Below are 18,994 nucleotides of genomic sequence, written 5' to 3' on the forward strand. Positions count from 1 at the left end.
TCAAAAGAGTTAATCATTGGGAGATGAGCCCAAAATCTTTGTTGATAACATTCCAGACATGTGGCATTTGAGTGGTGGTAACCACAATGACAACAATGACAGCTGACATGTATTGAAGGGGTACTATGTGCCTGGCACTGTACTAAGTGCTTTTGATGAATTTTTATGTTTAATCTTTACAACATTTCTATGAAATAGGTGCTATTGTATTCCCATTTTTAGATAATAAAAACTTAGGTTATTTGCCCAAAGCAAGTTGTGTTGGGGTCAGTGAGACATTCCTGATATGTAATATATTCCCACATCTTATTGACAATGGTACTAACAAGTATTTGAATTTAAAATTTGCCAAAATAATGCACAAATTGTATGGATCAGCAAACTTTAAATTTTAAGATGAAATAAACCATTTGTAAATGTGAAGAGGCAACTTAAAATCTGTATATTGCTAGAAAGATGCATTTAAATTCTTCTCCCATTCTAATACTGTGTATTTCAATGTTTATATCATAAACAGCATCACATTTGAAGGATAACAAATAGGTATACTATTGTGGTAATTTTGTATCTTAATGGTAATGGTGTGCCATAGTTAAAGCGACTGAATTAATTAATATGTTTCATACTCCTCTGTTGAAAGATATTTTAAAGGGTAAGGTGTTCAGTTTAGCTCCTGTAGCTCCTAATTCCAACTTTCCTACATTTTGAAGATGTATGGTTTTTATTTGCATTTTTATTCTTTTTTTGTTTTCTGTGCTCATTTGAATCTTATCTATTTTCTTTTTCTTTTTAACAGTTACATCCAGCTTTTTATTGCCTAAGCAATCTGGGGCTTGCTTTGTCACTTGGCTTTGCTGTGGAGCACTCCTGTAAAGCTAGCTGAATTGCACATCGAAGATCCACCCTTCTGGTGAGTGGAATCATAGCTACAATTTTGTGTTTTGCTCTGCCTCAAATTGTATTTGCATTGTTGACCAAAGTGCTTTCATACGGGGCTTTTTCAGCTCTGTGCAGGAAAACTGGCTTTTTTTTTTTTTTTCTTTTTTTCTTATGGACAAAAGTAATTTGTACTATCATTTGCTCTCTCTGAAATCTGCTCTTGTCTCTCCCTCTTCCAACCCAATTGAATGACTTTACAATTTTTCAGTCATGCATCTGCCTCTTCTCTACCTGGATGGATCCCCCTCCAGGGCCGCCTCTTCATCCCCTGGTCTCTGCAAATAATGTGACCACCACACTTTTCTTATTTGCTATGTACACATGGAAATAAAAGGTGATGGTTGTGATTAGCTGGACCATGTAGCATCGCATTTTAGGGTGTAAAGACCTTTTGGATAGAAAAACTTGGCCCCTTGGATCTGTTTAATATTGTTAATCTATGCAGGCAGCAAGCAAAAAGGAAGCTGGCCGGCATGCCTTGCTTATGTTCCTGGTAAAATCCTTTCTGCTTTTATTGCCCCTGAACTAGCATCCTCAATATATTTCTACAGTATCTAGCACCATATATCAAATGTCTTCCTAAGGCTCTTTCTTGGGCCTCCTATATTTTTCTCTAGTCTTTTGCTTTTTAGATCTTGCTTTTATATTTTTATAGGTCAAATCCTACCAAGATGGCTCACTTTTGGGTGGGATGATTAAAGAGTTCTATGGGGACAATTAATGCGTTATGCAATACTGATTTGTAGATGGGGCATCTGACTTAGTTAAAACATCAGTTATAGAATAATTTTAGTAATTTAAGTACATATAGAGACTTTGTGGCCAAGGATAAGATATGAGAGGAGATACAGTAAAAACTCATAAGTGATTAGATGGATAAATGGAAAAGGTATCTGGATTAAATCCTCTTTTTTTTCTAGCAGAAGTTTTTCTGTGAAAATGAGGCATGAGTAAAGAGTAGTGCTTAGAGCCAGCTCTGACGGCTAGTGGTTAAATTCACTGCTCATCGCTTCAGCGGCCTGGATCCGTTTCCCAGTCTTGGAACCACACCACCAGTCTGTCAGTTGCCATGCTGTGGCAGCAGCTCACATAGAAGAACTAGAAAGACTTACAACTAGGATATACAACCATGCCTTGCAGCCTTGGGGAGGGGAAAAAATAGAGTAGTGCTTAGGTGGCTGAGGGAGTGGGAATGGGTTCAAGGGGAAGAGTGATGATGCGAATACCCTCATGAAGGAGGTGTGCATAAGACAATAATCAGGCAGGCTGGTCGGAACAGTCAGTTTAGACAGTACTTATGGATCAAATAATATAATGACTGAATGGGAATCTCATGAGTCTGTAGTGACAATTAAAGTAGATGATGCAATAAGTTACATATCCTGGTACTTGAACACATAGTCAGTGATAAATGAATGTTGTCAACAGTTCTAGCTCCATTTTGCTGGTGAAGAAACTGAAGTCCAAGCAACTTGTGAAATCTACCTGTTTACCGTGGCTAGTTTTCCACATTTTTCTTGCTGTCCCCGTATGTTTTCTTGGGTGTGTGGTCTAAGCAGAGAGAATCTTTTATTAGAGTAGGAGTGGCTTCTTCTTTTTTTCTTTTTTTTTCTTTTTTTGCTGAGGAAGATTGGCCGTGGGCTAACATCCGTGCCCATCTTCCTCTACTTTATATGGGGGACACCTGCCACAGCATGGCTTGATAAAGCAGTGCATAGGTCTGTGCCCGGGATCCGAACCCACAAACCCTGGGTCACCGAAGCAGAGCACGCAAACTTAACCACTATGCCACTGGGCTGACCCCAAGAGTAGGAGTGGTTTCTTTTGGGATTTTATTGTGCTTTGATTCTGAGAAAGGCCTTCAATTTAATAATGCTCAGCACACCATAGCTTTCTCTGAAGCATAATTGTTCCTAGTGTCTTGGAGGTCAGATCCAAACTGGATCTGTGCAAGGAGACCTTGACTTTGTTAGAACACATCTCTGACTTCAAGGTTGCTAGCACACAAATCAGGTGCCACCATCTCCAAGAAACATCCCCTGGTACCACTTTCTGTCTTGGAAGCTTGAGTCCACCATTGCTTCTGTTCTTAAGGAAATATCACCGAGTGCTTAGGAAATCCATTATAAATGTAGAGTTGTCAATTTTGGAAGAAATAGGAGAGCGTATGGTGAAACAGACCTAAGACTCTGGCATATCCTATGCTAGCCCATCTGTCGTCTCCTAGAGCAAGTAACAGATTAGAACACTGCAGAGTTAGAGGAGGTGAGTTTGGTGGGGCAAAACCTGGAAGAATGGAGCCTGCCATGGAGAATGAGGACTGTATTTTGGATTCCAAGAGGATTTTCCTGACCTTGTTAGATCCAACAGTCATCTCCTCTTTTTCCCCTTTCTTGCTCATCATCCTAATCTTTTGACTCAATTTTTTGGTCTAGATGGGTCTTGGTACATGGTGGTCAGGGAAACAGGCAGAGGATAATGAGGAATAGCATGTCCATGTGGGAAGAGAGAGAAAAGGCTATATGGTCTTGAGAACTTGCTTGACAATAAATCTCAGTGATCTGCCTAACATGCTGGCCTGAAAATTCATGAAGTTTTCCCAATGGTCTCATTATGTTTAGCCATCTTTTAGTTAGGGCGGCACTTTGATAATTTAGTATTAGAACCAAAATTTTAAATTTTGGCTAAACAACAAGCCAGTCAGCGAGGCAGGGCTTGGCTTGCAGAAAACTGCTATCAACTTTCAAAAGAAGTTCTTCATGCTAACTGTCTGGCATTATATTTTACATTCTGTTGAACCTGTTTTCAAGAAATACCTACCTACTTTGAAAAGGACTCTGCAAGGCTTCTGCCCCCTGCTATTCATTTAGAGTGTCATTTTCAGCCCTAATAGAATAAACGAGAGTGGCTTTACCAAGCAATAGGAGGCTTTATAAACATAAGCCAGTGTTTGCCCAGGTTTTTAGTTTCTTCCCAGACCACCCCTGGCTTTTTTCTTTTCACTTACACTTATGCCTGAAATTTTAAATGCTAGTTTCATTGCTCATAAGAGGCAATATCCTAAAGTATACAGCTTTTCCGGCCAGGGATCTACCTTAAACATTTCCATGTGACTTCTTTTGCTTAAGAGGAAGTAGTATATAAAATGGTTTTTACTCCATGTTGGATTCGTAGAAAACACTAGATTTAAGTGAAGATTCTCCTAGTTCTTGGGCAGTCATATCAGCTTTCAACCAGACTACATGAAAAGCAGGATGTGATTCTGTCGTCACTAAATATGCTTTTTGGCTATTTTTCACTATTTAAAAATAAAGATAAAAGAGAAAGAAACCTAAAATTCATAGAAAAAACCTTCATAGTTTTAAAGATTGCCTTTAGTAAGGGATAAACAGAACCAGTGTTTTCCAGTTTCTGATACGATTAAAATCAAACCGTACTTCAGGCAGAAATTTGGGAAAATCAGCAGACCTACAGAAAGGCTGTGTTTTCAGCAACACATCCTGCAGTGGGTGATGTGTGGATTTAATTGCTTATCAGTAGAATACAAGTTTACATTTTTCACTTTCCTTACCATTTAAAAGAGTTCATAATAATCGGTATGTGCTGAATATGTAAGTGACCAAGTCTCTTTAAAAAAATAAGATTAACACATTTTTTTCTCTAGTTTAAAATCCACTTCTGTGTAAGAACTAGAATTATTAGCACCATGTTGAAAGTATTACACTGAGCTCTTTTTTCCTTTTCTGCCGCATAGAAACACCCTTTAATACTCAACAGATAACCTTTAAGATGAGCGCATTTTGAAATTTTTTCCTACACTACATGCCTGAGTTGCCTCTTCACATTGTGAGATTTACAACAGGTTTTCTTTAAATATTTCACAATTCTCTCACATAAAGTCATGCAATACTACATATTTTGCAAAATATTTTCTTGAAAATTTAAAGAATAAAATAGAACTTATGTAACCAGAACTAATATATGATGCATGTCGTGTTTTAATATAACAATTGTGAAGGGATAAAAAGTAGAAAGGAACAGTTATTAAATATATACCATGTACCACATTTAAAAATTTTTTTGTCTTTAACATAAATTATTTATTTGACCATAAAAACAAAGTCCTCTTTACTCCTGAAAACTGGAGTCCCAAGTGGTTAGATATCTTGCTCAATTTGTACAGCTAAGGAGGGAGAAGAACCATGTTTTTTAGTCCAGTCTGTTACTCCAGATACTGATCCACTGATTGAACTTTCTTGGACAAGGAAAAATATGAGATTATTCTAGAGAAAGCCATATGTTTTATTATGAATAATATGATCTGATAACCTATGATCTCATAAATTAGTTACATAAATTTTTAAATTATAGATTGTTCCGTTTAAACTCCCATTGTTGTCACTTATGCTGAAGTGGGAATAGGTGTGCTTATCTATGTTTGCCAACTATCATTGGATGTAGATTTTGGTTTTCAAGCCCTTGAGTATATAAATAAATGAGATATTTGTAACATGAACTAAGAAAAGTAATTATAAAATGCTATGTCAATTTTAGGTAGCTCATTTGGAAGATCGAGAAAGAATCTCTTTGAATGGCTTAGTTTACTACTACAAAGCAGTTACAAAAAGAAGAAAAGTAGTCTATAGATGTTTATTGCATCATTAGAACTATGCAGACCAGGATGAAGAAATGGAACAGAATTTGGGTAATTCAAGCATTTTAACAAGATGTTAAGAAAATGTAAGGAAAATAAATTATATTATGATGAGTCAATTTGACTGTAAAACTAAAGATAAAAATATATTGTTAAAAGGTCAATTTAATGTAAATTAATAGTAATCATACATAATATAAATTATAAATAAGTTATAAGATTATAGTTAAGGTCTTCGAATGGATATTTGTTTGTGTGTATTATATGTGTTGTGTGCATGTGTACCATACCCAGGTCCATAGAAAATGGTTTAGAAAAGTAGCAATTTTAGTAAAGAGTGTAACAATATAGGATTGCATTTATACAAAGAGTTAAATATCAAGAACATAGGGAAAATAGATGAATACAGCTGATTCTCCTTATTCACATAGTCATATTCTATAAAGTCGCTGGGAACACTGAATTAGCAAATACTGAACCGTTGATCCTAGGGGAATCATGGGATTAGGTAAGTGTAAGCCTCAGGTTACAACATTTTCATCAACCAATCAACAGATCGATACATAACCTTGTTTTATTTGTGATTCTGTTTAAAGACATCTTATTTAATATATATTGTTGATTTGTTAACATTGAACTCACAGCTGACAGCACTATAACTCATGCCTGAACAAAGCTTATCTAATACATATATTTTCTCCGTAAGGCACATCACAGCCTTTCTGTACTTAGGATCCTAGACAGAACTTCAGTACAATGCTTGGAGGGCATTTTTAAGCAGCAAAATCACCAATAAAAATGTAAAAAATGTAGCACTAAGTAGACAATGAAAAGGACACATTTATATAATGAGTGCTGAAACAGGAAAGCAAAGTGTTGCCTTGTTTCATCTTAGCTGGGAACATGTGCATGGGGTGACTCAGATTTTTCACTGCTCTGTGCATGACTGTGAAATCACCAGGAGTCTTGATTTTGGGGTAAATATAAAACTAAATATCTTTAGTTTTTCTGTAAAAGGAAGCCAAATGTGGATAAACCTATATTCGGTAATTAATGTTTCAGTATTCTATCTTATTGGAAATGGTCTAGATATTGAATGAATATCCATCATTTAACTTATCTCAGTATAACTTTAAGGTTTCCAGTTACCAAAAAGATTTTGGAAACTATTTTTAAGTAGATCTACCATAAAGCATAATTATTGTTGGAAAGGTCATTTATAAACTTTCATCTTACTTCTATTTAATTTACTTGTTCTTAACAGTTATGTTTAGATTACTGTCTCATGAAAATTTCATGAGACATTAAACAGCTAGCCGTCATCTTAAGTTATCTTTCTTGAGGTTTTGGGATTGGTAAAAAGGATAGGTGGGCTTCGAGTTGTTTCTAGAGCCACATCTGTTCTTGTAAAGACTTGATTTGTAAGACAGGTACAGTTGTTTTCAATTCCTCAAAGAATTGGGTTGCAACTTCAGCTTCTGAATGATATACAGAAGCTGACCCAGACATCCAACTACATTATCCTCAATTTGCTTGTTTATATCAAGGGGAAGATCTTCAACTAAAATGAAAATCAAAAGATCCCTATGTTCTGGATTTAGAGGTGTGTTTCTTTGGAATGTTTCAGTAAACCCCTCCACAATGGCTTCAGAAAGTTTTTCTTTCCCTCTGGGTACATAGTTTCATTTTAGCTTTGGGGAGAAGGCCTAGAAAAGTTCCCATCAGGCTCTGAATATCAGCTTCCAATTTGGCCGTTCTGACCACAGAGCTACTTAACAACAACAAAAAAATCTTTCGAATATCTTGTCTCATTTTAGCCAGGACAAAGGTAAATATTCTTAGCAGTATTGAACAACTCCATGGGCAAAGGAGGGTGCAAAAGATACTTCTCTCCCAAGATCCAGAGCCACAAAGATAACCAAAAGAAAGACTTAGACAATTCCCCTGAGAGCTGGCCACAGTCGGTAGGACCCTAGCCACAAATGAAGTGCAACCCACATTTTCTGTCCCCCCAACCTGACGGTTGCCAAGCCAAGTTCTCAGGTCACAAAATGAGACAAAGAAGAGGCAATGGCTATCCCTGGGAAAGAAAGGATCGATAATCAATGTTTTTTCCTGTGAATCTGAATTTGGAAAGGAAGGGACAACATGAAATCTTACCTTCCTCTCTCGACCAGGCACCACGGATAGAGATCTGGGAGAGCAGACTTTGGTAAGATTTCTTATCCTTTGCATGCTTCTGTCAGTTTTCCCAGGATGCCATCTGCAGGCTCTGGAGTGAGTGGGGTGTCCCAGCAGGTCTCATCCTGGTCACCAGAAACTGTAGAGGAGGAAAAATAATTTTCCCTCTCCCGTTTACAGTGACTGCCTGGCTGAGACCCCTTTTTCTCTAGGGCGCTTCAGAAATGGATAAGCTTGTGAAAGATGGTTAAAAGTTCTTCACTGTGGCCACTATAATTCAAGATTATCTTTGGTAAGGTTAACCTGTTTGTTCGGCCTTAAAATTTTATTCACCTGTGGCCTCACACTGGACCCAGTACGACTCTGGATCCTTTCCAGTTCCAGTCAGACCCAGTCCAACCCTTGACCCAGTTTGGTTTTTAAGTTGGATCCAGCCCAACTCTAGTCAGTTTCTGGACTCAGTCTGGAAAAAAAAAATGCTCAAATAAAGTCTGGGAGCTCATAAAGCAAAAGCTACAGAGCTAGAATCTGAGAGGGACTTAGCCATGATGCCCCGAGGCAGCAAGAAAGCAGCGGGCTCAAGGGTACATACGCCTGATTGCTCGTTGCTCCTGGGGGCTATTGAGGGTCTCCTTTGGTTCCCTCTTCTGACGTCAGAACTGTTAAAGGATAAACCGGGGCATATTAAAAATTTTAAGAGTTTATCTGAGTAAAAATCAGTTCAAATGGGACAGCGCCAAACCAGAAGTGGTTAGGAGCGCTCCACCATGAGGAGCTCATGAGAGACTTTCATAGAAGAAAGGCAGAAGAAAAGTAAAGAAATTCTTGATGGGCTACAGCTTAGAGCCTAGCTAGCTGTTTGTGGCTGGTTGTCCTTAGTGTTTTGATTTTGTAACCTTGAGGCATTTACAGGCTTAGATTTTGGTTTGCTAACATAGGCCACCGTGGCGTTAGAGCCACAGCAGTCTAATGGTCTCCTTATTTAATTAATTTAACACTTGTCATCTTCCATAAATGCAGTGTCTTTCATTTGAAAGTCATTTTTCTATGTTGAGCAGAAGATAGAGTGTCTAGAGTACTGGTGTTCTCTGTGGATGGTTAAACAATGTGTTTTTAAAAGTCCAGAAAGTATAAGATGCCAGCATTGACCTTCTAGGCAAATTATTAAAGATTTAAAAAAAAATTATTGTCCTTGATATTGGTAAGCATGAGGTGTGGGGGGGTCACCAGTCACTGACTTTGGGAGTGCATATTGCTGAGGACCTTAAAAGGCTTATAACTTTTGAACCTGTTATTACACATTAATTAACATTTTATGCTAAGAATCATCATTGGAAAGAGAGATATATCTGGAAGAATGTTACCCAATGAATCACTTAAAATAAGGGCGATTTGAAAACAACCTAAATTTCTACCAATGAGAATTTACTAAATAATGACATCAAAATGAAGTACTATGTAGCCCTGAAAAGATTATCTTCTTAAAGAATATTTAAGAATATGGAAATACTATTTTAAAAAAAGTATGTATAGGGGCCAACCTGGTGGCGCAAGCGGTTAAGTGCGCACACTCCACTGCGGTGGCCCGGGGTTCGCCGGTTCGGATCCCGGGCACACACCAACGCACTGCTGGGCAAGCCATGCTGTGGCAGCATCCCATATAAAGTAGAGGAAGATGGGCATGGATGTTAGCCCAGGCCGGTCTTCCTCAGCAAAAAAAGAGGAGGATTGGCAGATGTTAGCACAGGGCTGATCTTCCTCACAACAACAACAAAAAACTAGTATGCTTATTTTTAAAATGTATCAAAGAACATTAAGAAAAAGGTGAGAGGGACATACTAGGAAGTGTTAATAGTGGCTATTTCTGGGAAGAGAGATAATGGGTCATTTGTATTTTCTTATTTATGTTTTTTAATGTATTTTTCTAACTTTCTATCGTTATTTTATGTTACTTTTATAATCAGAAAATAAGTAAGGGAGAAGACAACTGAGCAATATTAGAATATGGCACTCTTTTGGACAAATTGAGAAGCTTGTCTTGGATGTTAAGCCATCTCACTCTTACCAAAAATGTGAATGTTATTTTTTATGAGGAGTTAATATCCTCAGCAGAAGATGGTGCTGTTCATATCAAGTATAATGGACAGCCAACAGAAGAGGAAAAAATATCCTCAGAAAACAAAGACACTATATTTTTTCCACTATTACTTAGATCAAAATTTACCTTCTTAGGTTCTGCTGACATACCCTTTCTCATTTCATATAATTATTAATTTAAAAAATTAATTCACTAAATGTTCTTTGTGTGCCTTTTAGGAAAATATAGTGTATTAAATAATATGTGTTAAAAAGAAGTTTGTAAGTCTTTCTTGCTTTCTAAAAGGTTCAATTACATTGGAAGAACAAGTTGGTTCTTTAAAAAAATGAAATAAGTGATATGAAATTCAAAGGAAAGAGTTATCATTGTAGTTATTGTGGGCAGAACGCATAAGGGAAAGCATCAGAGAATGGATGGCACAGAATAAGCCGTGAATAATGGCTGGGGGTTTGATAAGCACACTGCAGAATAACAACAAGAGCTGCTTCTTGAGGGCCTATTACGTACCAACTACTGTGCTCAGCGTTCACTGCAACCACTTCAAAACATTTACCACAATGTTATCCAGGAGCTGATATCATCTCGTTTTACAGATGGAAGAAAGTGAGACTCGGAGATACTAAACAACCGTCTCAAGGTTAAATAGCTAATAGATGACAGCAGAAGGATTCAGATACTACTCTGTTCCTCCTCCTCTGTCCCTCCCCCTCCTCTCCCTCTGCCTCGTTAGGCTCCTCCTCCAACTTATTGAGCCCTTATGCCAGGCATATAATGTAATTTAATTGTCACCTCTCAAAGTTTCAGTTTCTTCTGCAAAAAGGTGTTAAAGTGGCTTGCCTAGCGTTGCAATGTAAACGGTGAAGCTGGGAACAAGGTCTGTTTGACTTAAAGCTGAGTTTGGAGTGGCTGCTGTTAAACTTGATATCTCTATGAGCTTGAACACATTACTAAACTTTTTTAGGGCTGCAGGTTCCCATGTGTAAAAACACATTCCTCTGTGGCTGGCCCGGTGGTGTAGTGGTTAAGTTCACGTGCTCTGCTTCAGCCACCTGGGGTCCGCAGGCCCGGATCCCGGGTATGGACCTATGCACCATCATCAAGCCAGGCTGTGGCGGTGACCCACATACAAAATATAGGAAGATGGGCACAGACGTTAGCTCAGGGCTAATCTTCCTCAACAAAAAGAAGAAGATTGGCAACAGATGTTAGCTCAGGGCCAGTCTTCCTCACCAAAAAAAAAAAAAAAGGAAAAAATTACTTTCCTCAAAGGCTGTTATGAAGAGTCGATTAGTTATTATGTGTAAAAAGTGGTTAAAACACAGCCAGGCAAATAGTAAGCACTCCATTATTATTTTTGTTATTTTAATTATTATTATTATCACTATTATCATCAACAGTATCAACAGCATCATTACTATTATTGTTATTACTATAGCATTGTTGCCAAAAAGCAAAATGACTATCACCAGTGGTACAAGAGGACATTTAAGTGATTAATAGGACAGTGAAACAGTGAAACAGAACATTGAGGAAGTTATTCCCATTTCAGATTTCTCTAATACATCCATTATTTCAGCAAGAGCATCTCAATTTGCTTCTTCTATGACTTTAACAATTCTCTTAAACTTGCTAATTTCTCTATTTTAGAAAAAGATAGCAGGCTCGGGCTCAGCTCTCTCATTGGCCAATAGTATCTAGTTTGAAATTAGGAGTGTTTAAAAATTAAATTTATTTGTACAGCTACCTTCTATTCATAGCAAATAATACTGTCTTTTTATATTTGTCTTTTATAATTGACTTTTAAAATAGTGTGTTTAAGAAACAAAAATTCATTAAAATAAATAAAAATTTTAAGAAATAACGTGATAGTTTGAGATGGTGGCCATTGGGAAGGTAATGCTGGAGATTTGGTTGGGAAATATTGCACTATAGGAAGCTGGCAAAAAACCGGAGTGAGCCAACTCCACAGAGGAACCACTGTGACTATGGCCGAGGGATTACGTAGAGCGTTAGTGGAATATAAAGTTGATAAAGCTCTCATTGTTCTCATGTCACCATGGGTTGTGAAAACGTGGGTCTATGAGTCAGCACTGGTCTGTAGATGACCATTGGGGAAGCTCTTCTCTAACCCACAGCATTCAGGTGAGGGCTATCAATGGTCACTTCTTTTTGTGATTTAAATTCAAGAAATCTTTTTGGAATAGCCAATTTTATTCAGGCTGTCCACCTTATGAAACTAAGCTCCTGGAGGGCAGCCACGGTGTCTGGCTTCCTTATTACTAAATCCCCAGGGCCTAACCATAATAGGTGCTCAATAAATACCTTCTGAATGAATGAGTGAATTCTGTCCACTGAGGATCCTTCATTGAGTTCATTTTATATTTGTGTGATTACATCTAAGAACTTTGATAGGATCAACTTAGGGAGAAAAGTGAATTAATTCAAAATGTAATAGATGTGTGACTTTCAATGAGGTCAGCAATGTCACTGTAGAAGTGTTTTGGAGACCCACCACTGTGGTATGAAATGTCAGTAGCACAAATTGAAACATTAAATTGATTTGAGAGGCCCAAAACACACGTATATGTCACTCCTGGGACGACTGTAGGGGCTTCAGGAGAGGAAATGTTATCAACCACTGAGTTTCCTTAAAGGATCAGATCAGTTTTAATTGTCAGGAGTCTTCATGGATTGCCAGCAGTGGGGTGGATAAGCATGTCAGTAGGGCAATGGAGAGCAAAGAGATTATGTTCCCACCTAGTGACATTGCTATTTTAACAGGACATGAAACAGGATGATTCATGAGACAAATAATACATTGTGTGTGTGTTCCAAGTTAAAGTTGTCAAGGGAAATTCTTTCAGAAAATTTACCCGAAGGCTCTAGTCTATCCCTCTAGAGTTTCCTCTTTACATAAATCGCATACTGAAGGTCATCAATTTAGATGAGGACATGTGAAATTAGCCATGTATAGGATATTTCTGCTCTTGCTGTGTGTCCTAATTCAAGTATAAGAAATGTAGTGACTTTTTTGGGGGGAAGAGTAAAATTATAAGTATTTTATGATAAGAGATGCCACAACACACTTTCCCAAATTCATTGCAAAGTGGTAAGTTTTGACTACTTTGTCAAACAAAACCTATCTGCCTATACCTAGTATTTTGAAGGTGTATCTATATGATATCCAGGATTTTGCCTCTACCCATAAGCTCTGTATTGTGCGATTGCTTCGGAGACCCATTTTAGTTCTTTATGTTTACAAAACAGATTGAGAATTTTCCCAAAATGTAGATATATTTTAGACCAAATGTTGAAATTCAATAACAATAACAACAATAATAATAAATTCTGGAACATAATAATAGCTAACATATGGAGGCCACAGAGTATCATGGGCCAGCTCTGCTAAGGACTAAACATATGTTCTCTCATTTGATTGCCACAACTCTCCATGGGACACTCTAGACTCATACCTTCTGTACTCTGTAAAACTTCTGTTGCTGAACCAGAGTTACCTGAATTTTTTTTCAGCTTTTTTCTCCTAAGCTGGATCCAGCATTGAAATAGCAATTATTTCATGGTACAATTCAAGGTAGCATTATGTTTAATATAAAACAGAAATACCCAAATTTGTTTGATCTGTTGTGTCAGTATCAGAGCCCAAGTTGATATTATATATTATGTATGGCAACTTTCTGAATGAATGATACTCGCTCAATGAATGTTTTGGTCAGATGCTCTAGGGAAAAGAAGTATTGTACATATATTTTTATTACATGAGGCTCTTAGTCACAACATCACCTACTGCTTCTTTAATGTAACGGCCCTAGTAAATAATTTGCCTGACTCAAATATGATAGAATTATTTACTATCATATTTATCAATTCTAATCATGAATTCCAGCAGCTCTTTTGTATCCTTGAAGGCGACCTTAAGTGATAAAGAAATTCCCTTGACCTTGGAGTGACTCCAGGAGACAATTTAAAGGCAAGACACAGCAGCATTCAAGAAAAGCTCAACATAAATTTGAATGGGCTTCAGAGAGGGGGCAGTTGTCGTCATGGTGATTTTATTCTTTCCTAGACTGAGCTCAAAATGAAAGAGGAGGTGTTTTCAAAGCAAAGATGTTGAAATAGATGAATCAAAAACCTGGACACAGTTTTGAGCTGTTGAAGTATGGTGCTTAGTTTGAAGTTTGGAGCCTATATTTGGGATCAGATAATCAAGATAATGATTGTTACGTAGCCTGAGGGAGCACCCTTATTGTTAAAATACTTATACATAATTAGAAAGTTATCTTATTATTATCAATATTCTCCTAAAAAGCATTGTACTCACACAGGTCTTTCCTCAACAAACATTATTGAATGTTTACTATTCATATGCAATGTGCAAAGTGCTTTGCATGTGTTATTTCATTTAATACTTAAAAATCTATGAGGTAGACCCTTTGATTATTCTCATTTTAAAGGTGCAGAACCTAAGGCAAAGGAAACAAAGGAAAGCTCTTTTGATTTTTGGTTTAGATCCCATTGTATTTATTTATTTATTTTCAGTGATGTAGTCTTATAAAAAAATCAGATTACAAAGCCCGTCCTCATGGAGCTTGCATTCTAGTGAGTGGCAGATGGAAGAGTCAAACCCAGGTTCAAATTAAAAAACTCTATCACAAATAACTAGAATCAGAGTATCAAGGTATACATAAATATTATATGATATTAGAAGCCCTGTTTAAGATTGGCCAAACCTATAGGTAACATTTTTGAATGACAGGTAAGAAGACTGCTGACATGAGTCTGGAGTGCTCACAGTTATCATTACTTTTGTGCCCCATTATGAGAATTTCGAGAATAAACTACCAAGGATGTAACTTCTTTCCCATCACATATTACCCAGAAGCCTCTCTAGACTTCTGGCAATTTCTATTAGCCACAACTAAAGAATGACTGTCTTCCAATTGGGAAGGGCCTTCTCTTAAACTGAGCATATGAAGCAGAGATTTATCGAAATCTACCCTGGCTGCCATTGTGGTGACAGATGTCACAGCTAGACCTCCCTCAAACAATCCTGGAACGACTCTTTGGAATTCTGCATGTGCCAACCGTCATTTTCAAACACTACAATTTTTTGCTTATGATCTCCTTCTTGCTTTTCGTGTGACCTACATCAGCTAGTTCTTTCCTGTCTACCTCTGAGTTCTGACTTTCAAAATTGAGAGTGGGGAACACTTCTTTCCTCTTAAAGATGTCACTGGGATTTTAGAAGTCACTGGGATTTTGGCAAGACAAATATCTTGGAAAATGTTTTTCAGCATTTGGAAGTATTGACCCTCTTCCTCTTGGTCCAGAAGGTCTTAGTGCTGTTCACCTCCTAACCAAAAATCAAAAGAACCTTCCTTTGTCTCCTTGTCAAATACTTTGGAGAATTCTTAGCCAGTATCTTCATTTCCCTGGAGGAAATGCATGGGAGCCAGCTGCTAAGTGCTGGTGTTTGCACGCACCTGTTTGTTTATTTTTTAAAATGTAATTGGGAATATGCCTAGAAGCATGAGTCTGTTTCTCTAGTGCACTCTAAGCAGATTTAGGCACACAGAAGACAATCACAGCCTTGTATTGTGCATCTATTGCATAGTTCTCTAGTTGGCATTTTGCAGCAATACGTGATGAGAAATGCCTGAAACACAAACTTTAAATGGGGGATGAGACACTAAAAAGTAGCTGGGAACGTTAATGAAAAAACAACACAATAATCATAACTCCTTATCAGGGACTACAAAGCTCTATTAGTGGCTTTTAATACTAGCTGCACATTAATATCATCTAGGAAACTTTAAAACACATACACACACACACACACACACAGAGCCTGGGCTCTACCTTTGGTGATTGTGATTTAATTGGTCTGGGCTGGGCCTCACATATCTATATTTTGCAAAAGCTGTGTAGGTAATATTATGTAACCAGGCCTGGGAACCATCTCAATACCTACCTATCCCAGCACACTTCCGGGCATCTGCTCCCATGCTCATATACTGCAGTCACCTGTCCTGCTTTCTCTTAGAGCATACAAAGCTCATTCCTTCTTTAGAATCTTTGTTCTATCTTTTCCCTTCTACAGAAATGTTCTTTACCTAGATCTTTGCATGGCCACTCCTTTTGTGTCCTTTAGCTCTTAGCTCACGTGTCATCTTATTGGAATCTCAGTGAGCAGGACCTTTTGGAGTTGTTCAGTGCATCAGGAGGGTGGCCATAAACTGGGGCACCACCTTTCTTGACTGTTAGCACTTTCTCTAGTTACTCTCAAATCTACTTGTTTTATTTTTTCCTTTCCAAGTTACTAACTGAAACCAATTTGTTTATTGGTTTATGTTTTTACTTTTTATCTCCTACTACTAAAATGTAGGGTCCCAGAGAGCAAGGATCGTCTCTGAATTGTTCAGTAGTATATTTATGGTACCTAGAATAGTACCTTGCGTACAGTAAGTGCACAATAAACATTTGTTAAATGAGTGTTCTATGTGTGGTACACAAAGCTGACAATCTCTGCCATAAGGAAGTATTATAAGGTAGTTGAAGTTTATCAGGAAATCCTAATAGCCAAAGTCAGGTTCTGAGTAGATTTCAAATAGAGAGTGGTCTTTGACAAGATGTTGGGAGGATGTTCTTTGTATGGGAGCAGTATCTCTTAAGAGCTGGAGCAAGTCGTGCTCAGAGTAGAGAGAGCTAGTTAGCTTGGCTTGGATGAGCAAGGCATGATTAAGACTAATCCAGTCTCATCATATAGTGAAATCATCCAAAGTGAAAACAGTATTTGGAAATAGATCACAATTGGTATCTAATGCAAATATCTCTAAGTAATGTAATCATAACTGCCATGGAGAACATACAGTGTCCCCAATTCTCATAAAACCTTTGGAAATTATATCTTGATTTTCAATTAATATTCTCAGAAGACTGAGAAGAGGCTAGTGATAATAATGATAACAACTACCATTTATTGTGTGCTTCCTTAGTGCTGGGCATTGGACCAAATACTTACATTCATTATATCTTTTTAACTCTCACAGCAAACTTATGAGGTGGTTAATATCCACCTGAGACTTAGAAAAAAACCTGAGACTTAGAAAAGTTAAGTGATTGAAGTCTTACCCCAAGTAAGTGAGTGAAATGGGATTTGAGCCCAGAATCGTGGACCCTTGCATTGCTGCATTCACCTGAAATGCTACATTGCTTGATTTGGACCCAGTTTCCTCCAGTGTGACCCTGATGATTGTCTGTCTTCCATACTAATTGCATCTGGCCAAATTAGAATTTTAATAAAATTACAGAAAGTCCTCAAATTATAATTTCTTGTAAACTTTTTAAGTTCATCATTTGGAGCTTGAAATATACTTTCACAAAGGAAGAATGTTATGAATAGTGCTCAGGTCCCCAGGCTACAGAAGCCAAAAACTATAGTTATAAATCTAAACATTTTCTTAAAAAAGGAAGGTACTTTTATTTTGCATGTTTTTTTAATATACTATGAGTAATTTTTAATTGTGGCAATAACATATATCATTTAAAAAGAGAGACAAAATAGTTGCCTATGTTTGAATATACTATACTAATATTTAAGCAAAACAAGCAAAAAAAAAATGCCCTCTCAATTTTTGGTTTATACTTAAATTGAATACTGATGCCCCTGTAATGGTTTAATTGGAACAGGTGAAAAAGATGTTTGGGTGATTTTGTATAGATGCCAAAGGAGATCAGGGGCTCTTGCAAAGAATTTAGGTGGATTGCAATTGTTTTTATTACATGTGATTTCATTTCAAACTGGATTTTTTTTTTCCTTTCATGTGTCAATATCGTTTCTCTTAAGCATGCTGATATAAGGAGTGGGATGGTGGGGGGGGTTTGAACAGGATGTGCATGTCCAAGATACATGAAAATGCAAGTGCATTAGGGATATGTTATCGAGCATCAGGAATTAAAGACAGAGGAGGAGGGATGAGCATAGAGAGAGATTTTAAAGAAATACTGCTTGGGTTAGGCCCAGTTGCCAAGCTTTTCTTGGCTTGGATAGCTTTACTTGTTCTCCAGAGTCTAGAGTACTGGCCACGGGGCTGCAAGTAAGATTGGAGCTAGGTGAGGAGAGGGCATGAGCTCTAAGAACCAGCAGGCAAGCCTGTCTGCAAGGCCTAGGTGTTTCTAACTCGAGGAGGGGCCGCTTTCTCTTCAGTTATAGAGGATTGACTGATTATATGAAAAGGTAATTCCTGTTGAATTCGGGTACCAGTACAAAGAAAGTACCAGTTTCTGATAATCAGTTTCAATTGAGATTGAGTGCACAGGTGGGCCTATTTTTCTTTTCTTTTTTTTTAATGATTTATTACTGTCAGAGAAGAACGGTAATAAACCATTCTAGTGTATTTCCTTAAAAAAGTGGAGCTACTGCTGGTTTGTTTTAAAAACAAATAGTTAATTCAAAACTAACAGAATTCTCCTTTTTAAAGAAGATGGTAGTTGCTTATTTACTTCGTTTCAAAGGTTTTTTTTTTTTAATTCAGTCTCCCTAGCAACAGAGACATCTGTCTCTATTCTCTTAGTCATTAAAGCCAAAGAAAGTAGCTGCTTCAAAAATAATAAAGGCAATTTCTATGAATTGGGTAACTGTTAATTGTTGCCAAGAAATCTTAGTGAGATAATGAGGCATACAGCAATTGACAAAGATCTTTTCATTGATGTATGAGCTTCCAGCTAGCCCATGGTGGTTAGCTAATATATACAGTACCATCGATGAGGTATTGTGTGATTTGCTATGTAACACAAATAGAGAAGTGATCTTTACTCTTTCTAATTTCTTTCAGAAGTATGCCTTGCTGTGATTTTTCTGATTGCTTTGTAACTAATCATACTTTGGGATTCCAGGGAATATATTTGCCCATTACATTTCATGAAAGTAGAAAGGTTTGAAACATTCATAATGGAGATCAATGCGACAAATAGTATAGTAGTTGGTGGTGGTATTAAAACACAATATACTTCTTATTTGAGTTGTAGATTCTGCAAAACCATTTGAGCGAAAATACTTAAAATTGCACTCAATTCTAAAATGTATATTGGCATTTGTGCTAAAA

At 37.2% G+C, this 18,994-nt stretch overlaps 1 long non-coding RNA gene across 1 annotated transcript in view; it reads left to right on the plus strand.

The window, feature by feature from the left end:
* LOC131408620 (uncharacterized) overlaps positions 1-18,994 on the plus strand; it is a 352,918-nt gene that overhangs the window by 158,776 nt on the left and 175,148 nt on the right. The window contains exon 2 of the long non-coding RNA XR_009220797.1: positions 797-910. This is a non-coding gene — a long non-coding RNA (uncharacterized LOC131408620). The remainder of the gene's footprint in view (positions 1-796; positions 911-18,994) is intronic.

Source organism: Diceros bicornis, chromosome 1 (genome assembly GCF_020826845.1).
Source record: "Diceros bicornis minor isolate mBicDic1 chromosome 1, mDicBic1.mat.cur, whole genome shotgun sequence".
NCBI classification, from domain to species: domain Eukaryota; kingdom Metazoa; phylum Chordata; class Mammalia; order Perissodactyla; family Rhinocerotidae; genus Diceros; species Diceros bicornis.